We start from the raw sequence: 5,597 nt of genomic DNA, 5'->3' as shown, positions 1-5,597 counted from the left end.
GATTCTGTGTGCTGGTCTTGTTTCTTGTTTTATGTTCATTCATTTATCTATTCGTTGGCTGTGACCAGTGTGGCCTGCAGCACCAGTTTACAGCACCGATTCGATCGCTTCTTTTTATTTCTGTAATTAATCTCCTGAAGTCCCCACATGCCTACATTAGCAGAGAGTCTCATTGCTCAAAGTGTCCTTGGGGTTTTCTTAGTCCAGATTCCCAGTGCCACGCAGAGTCTGGAGAATATATATACCGCTGGGCTGCCACACAGTGTTGCTGTCGAATAGCAACCGTTCCGTACAGAGCGTCGCCTGGCAGTGTAGCCACCGGTCCACTGGGGCTGTTGCTCCTGTCGCCACCACACGGTGTCGCTGTTGAACAGCCATCCTGCATACCTGTCTTCCCTGCCCCACACCTGGGCTCCACGGTGATGACTCCCTTAGTCCATGCTCTCTTCCCAGCCCTGTGCCCAAAGCACAACACTGGGTCAGGCTGCAGAGGCCATTGGGGTTTCAGCTTCAATCACCTCTTTGGGTGCAATTGCCCCTTCCCCATGACTCTCCTGGCCCAGTGTGAAGCCAGATCACCAGCCCAGACTGTCTTTGGATTTATGGTGAGTTCTCTTGGGGGCTTTGGGCCATTTCCTGCCATAGGACATCAGGGGGGGTGGCTACTTCAGGCCATTAGATGGGTTTGTATAGCCTTGTACTTCAAATTGATTGAGTCCCGGAAGGCCTCTCTAAGCTGTTGGCATTTGGTCTAAGACCAGAAGGATAAACAACACCACACCTGCAGGGTTTGATGTGGACAGTGGAGTCGGTGGGGGCGGGGGTGCTGGTCAGATTTAGTTTTTAAAATATTTCGTTTTGACTTCTGAAAGCATCCGAAGGGCAAGAGTAGAAGGGGATGGACATAAATTAGGAAATTGTTGTTGTTATTCAGACTCCAGCCAGGTTGCTGATGGTAAAAATGGAGAGAAGTATTTGCAGTGAGCAAACTAGGTAAAAGATATTTATTTTATTTCCTTTTTAAAGAAAAATGCACACACTTCTGCTAACATCATTGATTCTCTGTTAAATGGAGGTAGAAGCTCCAGGGCCACCCAGGAACGGAGAGCCATTGATCAAACACTCACAGGAGTCAAGCACAGCACATGAATCATCTCCTTTAATCCTCATAGCACTCTCCTTCCCCCAAGGTGGGAACTGTTCCGTCCTTTTAGATTGAGTTACTCTCCCCAGATCACACAGCTGGCAAGTGGCAGGGCTAGAATTCCAACCCTGTCATCAGAGCCCAGGCTCTTTCCACTCCTCCCAGATTTTCAAATCTTGTCTGTTTGGAGGCTTGGCAAGTTTAAGGCAGGACTGCTGTGTTCAGTTGCATAGGTTGTACACTATAAAAAAAAGCACTCATCTGAGGAAACAAAAATCTTTCTCAAATTTGTCCACCAGGAGGATGCACGTTTTTCTATTTGCCAAAGGCTAGTGGAGGCCCCAGGTAGGAACAGAAGAACAGCCAGTGAGACTAGAAGGAAGAGAGCGAAGGGAAGCATAGCGTGGGATGAGGCCGGGAGGCCATGAAGACTGTTAAGGACTCTGGCTTTTGTTCCAGAAGACAAGGGGAGCCATTGGAGAGTCTTGAGCAGCAGAATGTCATAATCCAATTCACATTTTAAAAGACCCCTCTGGCTGCTGTGGGGAGAGTAGCTGGTAAATACACAGCCCTGCCCTCCCCCTTCCCCACCCTCGTGTCCTGTCCCATCATTCTCTTGGGAGATAGTCGGCCCCTCCTACACCTGCCCTCTACTCTCCCAAACATACGGCAGCCCCTGCTCCGCTCTCCATAGAAACACTGCACTTAGTTCTTGGACCTAAAGTTGGCAAGAGGAACACGTTGCACCTGGGACCCTCTCTCTAATGGCTGAGAAAAGGCAGTTGTTTGGGGGCCAGGATTTGAGGAGCATTCCCAGCACACTCCAGATGTTCCGCCCAGCTGCCTGTGCAACCACTGTTCCAAGCAGCTTCTCCCTCGGGCTAAGCATTGTCTGCTCCGAACGACTGCTAATGCGATTGGGGTTTCTTGGGTGGTGTTGAAAATGTTCTAAAATTAGATTGCTGGGATAGTGGCACAACTCTGTGAGTATACTAAAAACCACTGAACTGTGCACTCTAAGTGGGTGAATGTCATGGTATATGAAATATATATATCAATAAAGTGGTAAACAAAATTAAAGAAAAAAAAGAATTGTCTCCTCCAGATGGCCTGAACGCTCACCATCGGAGCAGCTTCCCTTCTGGGATCAGCACTGCCCTCTTGGGGTTCCTCTTGCAAATGCTGATTTATTAAATATGAGGAAGGGGTACCGCATGGGGCAGAGAAGGAGGGGACACAGAAAGACTAACCACTGTGTTCATTGTTTTTGCTGTATCTCACTAGAGGCCATGCGTGGCCCTGCCCTGGATCAGTCTCTTCAGGTTTATTGTCCTATTTAATCCTAATGACAACTTCTAAAGGTAGACAGGGTGGCCTTCATTTTCCAGATGAGGACTCTGTAGAGAGGCAGTGTGGCCTGCTCAAGGTGTTCAGAGCCTGGGCTCTGGAGTCACCTGGCCCTGGTTTCAAACATCCATCCAGCCCCCCCCCATGAGATGTGTGACATTGCAAATGTTACTTAACCTCTCTGGTCCTCCATTTCCTCCTCTGAAAAAGAGAGATAAAGCCTCGCTCTCTTTTTTGTTGTGAGGTTATTGGGACGAATCAGAGGGTATACTTGGTGGGCTCATGGCACGGTGGGTAAGAGCATGAGCTGTAGCCCCAGATATCTTGGGTTCAAGTCTCAGCTCTGCTATTTACCAGCTATGTGACCTTGGGCAATTTACTTAATTCTCTTGTCTTCAGGGTTCTCATCTGCAAAGGGAACCTCATGATAGTACCTACTGCATAGAATCTCTGTGAGAATCAAGTACGTGGGAAACCTGTGGTACAGGGTTGATGGGAGTAATCCAGGTTAGCTCTAATATTAACACACCCAGTTCTTCTCACTATATTGTAACGACTACATCTAGCCTGCCACGGGTGTGTTCCCAATGCCTGCCACGTAGTAGGTGCTCAATAAATATTTATTTTATAAATGATCCGGAATTCAACATCTGCATGACCCAAAGCCATTATGCCAGTGATGCTCAAGACATGATCCAGGGCTGTCTGCCTGGGTGGGTCTGACTCTAAGAATCAAAGCCTCTGTCTGGCCAGAAGCCGGGGCTTGTCCTCTGCAGCTCAGTAACAGGCTCGCAGTGTGACCGGGGCCCATCCTTCTCCCTGTCTAGGTCTCCAGTTCCCCATCTATAAAAGGAATTCAGGAAGAGGATTCAATAAAGTGGGCTCTGGCAAATATTAAACAATCTCTTCTGGTGGAGAAATTTTCATTTCAACAGAAATTCCTTAGGGTCCCCGAAGCTATCAAGACCCAATAAAATGAGGCAACCGCTGGGATTTTAGATGCTGCCAATTGCAGAGGCAAAGGGGGGCGAAAGGAGAGATGGGAGGTCCTCAAGTTCCCTAGATTCCTCCGGGGGTGGGGGGGCGGGGGCTGTGTAGCCACGAGGCCAGCCCAGCTCCAGGCAGTCTCCTGGCAGCCCAAGTAGATGACACTACACGAGACCATCACCGACATTAGTGTTTTTCTTTTGTAAATCCACAGGCCTCAGGGCTGTGTGTGTATACGGATGGATCTGCAGGCGTTGGGACTAGGGGACGGGGCTGCCATGAATATCAGACCCCCAACTCCAAAGCAGCCGACAGAGATTCAGAACGGCAGGTCTTCACGGCATCTTTCTCTTTCAACAAGATCCAATGTCCCCAGGAGTGTGGGCCCTGTCACAGAAAACTATTGCAAATGAGAGTGAACGGAGTTACAGAATCGCTGAGCCTGGAGGAAACTGGGAGCTCATTTAGTCCTTCATTCCTGAAGCACGATCCACAGTCAGCAGCATCCTGGCATCACTGGGCCTTGTTAGAAAGGCAGAGGCTCAGCCCTCCCTCCCCCACCCCCCCACCCCCCACCCCCAACCCCCAAGGAACCCGTCAGGTCAGAATTTGCATTTAAACAAGATTCCTGGGGATTCGTCTACAAGGCTCAGTTTCTGACACACTGTCCTAGTCCCCAACCATCATCGGCATTTGGGGGGGAAAGTGAGGCACAGAGAGGGGTGGAGTTTGCCCCAGGTCCCACCACCCATCAGGATCAAGGCCTCGACAAAGACCTGTACAGACTCTGGAAAAGAACTCAAAGCTCTCTGCAAGGGACAGGCATTTGCTACAAATGATCGGTAAGCGAAGAAGAAATGCTGGGAGCTGCTAATCATGTCCACCAGGGGCCAGGAGGAAACCAGACTCCAACTCCCATCTTCCTGGGATTTGAATGAAGGGGCTATTTATAGAGCTGGGGGACAGGCTTGGGGAAGTCAATCCGGGACCAGCATCCCCAGGGGTGAAGCAGCAAAGAAAGGTGTCCGGGTATCCAAGCCCAGTGGGAGGGGGGCCATGGGCCACGGGTTACTGGGGGACATGGTCACCACCCGACCTGTGATCTAAGAGAAGAAGGGAGCAGGAAAGGTGCTCTGACCCCTGACGTCCTACCATGCTGCCCCTTGGCTGAGCCCAACTAGAGATGAGAGAACTGAGTCACAGAGTGACCCAGGTCACCCAGTGGGGGAGTCGGGATTCACGTCCAGAGGCCCCAGAGTCCAGAAATATAAACAAGCTGTGTTCATTCCTTCGGCAGTTATCTGCCATGTGCTGTTCAGTATTCCAGACACTGGGGATTACAAATTCTGGGTTTTCCAACTAGGACTCTTGTAGTCAGAATTCAATAAACACCATCCTTGTTAAAAGAGAATGTTTTCGCTGTGGCAGGACTGGAGGGTGGCCAGAGTGGTGGCAGCTGTCCCTTTTGTGGAGGTGGAGAGACAGCCAGGTGGAAGAAAGGCCCAGGGGCTCTGGCCAGTGTTGGGGTCACGCTGCTCCCTGAGGCCTCTGCTGGGTCCTGGGTCATCCTCCGGAACCTTAGCCGGGGGCGGACACCTGTGGGGGCGGAGGCCTGGCCTGGGGCCACGTGGCAGCTCTAAGGTGCAACATGTCACTGCTGTGGGAAATTCCCACCCCTGAAAACAGCTCCAAGCAGGGACATCCGCAAACTGCTGCCAGAGGAAAAGTGACATCCATGTCCCCACAAGGCCTGCACCCTCCTCCCCACCTGCGCAGGCTGAGGTCCAGGAAGCAGAGGCCCCAGGGGACACACCAGTGAGCCCTTTCCTGCTCCCAGGGCTCCCAAAGGCCGGCTCTCTCCCATCCTTGGGCCTCTCCGGAGAGGCCTGCCTGGACCCTCGTTTTGGGATGGCGTCCCGCAGACCTGTGCTCAGATCCCTGGGTGACCATGGCCACATCACTTCACCTCGCTGAGCCTCAGTTCCTTCATCTCTGGATGAGACTAAAATACTCACCTTCGGGGGCTGCTGTGGGGATGAGAGGAGACGGGCAGCTTAACCAGCATGGTGCCTGCACATAGTAGGTGCTCAAGAAACAGATGGGCTGCCTCCCAGTTCCC

Source organism: Lemur catta, chromosome 17, assembly GCF_020740605.2.
Source record: "Lemur catta isolate mLemCat1 chromosome 17, mLemCat1.pri, whole genome shotgun sequence".
Classification (NCBI taxonomy): domain Eukaryota; kingdom Metazoa; phylum Chordata; class Mammalia; order Primates; family Lemuridae; genus Lemur; species Lemur catta.
This window is presented reverse-complemented; position numbering follows the sequence as displayed.